Source organism: Hemiscyllium ocellatum, unplaced genomic scaffold, assembly GCF_020745735.1.
Source record: "Hemiscyllium ocellatum isolate sHemOce1 unplaced genomic scaffold, sHemOce1.pat.X.cur. scaffold_617_pat_ctg1, whole genome shotgun sequence".
NCBI classification, from domain to species: Eukaryota; Metazoa; Chordata; class Chondrichthyes; order Orectolobiformes; family Hemiscylliidae; genus Hemiscyllium; species Hemiscyllium ocellatum.
Genome location: NW_026869138.1, coordinates 4,442 through 6,003, shown reverse-complemented (window position 1 = coordinate 6,003; position 1,562 = coordinate 4,442). Strand labels below are relative to the sequence as shown.

General features: G+C 41.2%; 1 non-coding gene across 1 annotated transcript; it reads left to right on the top strand.

Annotated features, from left to right (window-relative positions):
- Positions 1-1,167: 1,167 nt before the first annotated feature.
- On the top strand, positions 1,168-1,249 carry trnas-gcu (transfer RNA serine (anticodon GCU)). Its single transcript has one exon. It is a non-coding gene; the product is annotated as a tRNA-Ser (tRNA).
- Positions 1,250-1,562: the final 313 nt, after the last annotated feature.

Sequence of the window (1,562 nt, the reverse complement as noted above, 5' to 3'; positions counted from 1 at the left end):
AGATACTGTGCACTGCCCACCTGCAGCACAGGAGCAACACATTAATGCTTACCTCCACGTTCCTGGTTGTACCTTAACGTTTGGGAAACTGAGTTTCTCTGATTCCATGGCTTGTAACGATCATCTTCACCAGTGGTTCTGTACCTGAGTGAGGAAAGTGGTGAGCTACTCATTGCAAAGATGGGTACGTTGTTGAAATATACAATGTCAACATTTGCCTTCACTAACCAATGTACATTTTATTTTGTTTTTTATCTGTTGAAATCTTAAAATTTTCATCTTTAATAGATTCAATGACAGATCTCCATTGTGACTCTGGCATCAAATTCGAAAGTGTAAACACCCTCTGAATTCTTCCACCACAGTCCGTTGTTTGGGAAGTGTTCCTGTTGTGGGAAATGAACTTCCCCGTGTGTCAACTGCTGCTCCCAGCATTCTCTCTGGTACTGCACTCATTTTCCTTCTGACACTTCCTCACTGTGTTGCTGTGATCATACAGTGACTTGTTGTGGCATGTCCCAGGAAAATGACACAGATCAAGGTTTTTGCATTGTTGAATTCAATTGTCAGTTTAGCCTCATTTAGGATTGTGAAATTGTCTGTTGTGTACACAGGTGTGTGTCAAAAATATCTGAGCCGAAGAAAGGTGTTCCGAATAATGACATTGAGCACTATGCACTCTCCTCCAGTCTGGAAAACAATTCCGCACAGGCAATTTAATCGACAATAGACAATAGGTGCAGGAGTAGGCCATTCTGCCCTTCCAGCCACACTACCATTCATTATGATTATGGATGATCATTCTCAATTAGTATCCTGTTCCTGCCTTATCCGCACAACACTTGATTACACTACCCTTATGAGCTCTATCCAACTGTTTCTTGAAAGAACACCTCCTGCTTTTTCGGGTTCTTCATTCCGTTGACTTCAAATATTCACAGAATTCAACAGACTTTGTTACATAATCTATTCTTCATTTTTGTTCAGATCACTGTGAGCAGAGTGTCACAGTGGAATGCCGTTGCCCCACAACTCAGAGGTCAGACCATAGTCTTCGGACCGTACTGTGCTACTTAGCATTTCACCAGACCAGGGAGAAATATCTGCTGTTCTGCATAATTTACGCAATTCACTTATTGAAAAGTTCATACAAATGCTAGCATATGTGACGAGGTGGCCGAGAGGTTAAGGCGATGGACTGCTAATCCATTGCGCTCTGCGCGCGTGGGTTCGAATCCCACTCTCGTCGCTGTTTTCAATGTTGCTATTTTTGTATGTTGACACCTGTCTTATTGAAATTGGAACTCCAATGGTCAATTTATATGCATCGACGCTATAAAATCTCAAAGAATAATTTGAGTCAGTTGCCTAAACTGCATTGAAACGTAGATCACATTGGGATAATGAAAAGCAACGCGATTTTCTTTTTCAAGTCGAGCAGCTGGGACCTTTTATCGTATGAAAGAGATCCAGGAAAAAACAAATAACAAGAGATGTGAAGGGCGTGTTTATGTAATGGGATTCTTAATGACTGTTTTGTCAAATCAAATCTGGAGCATGTT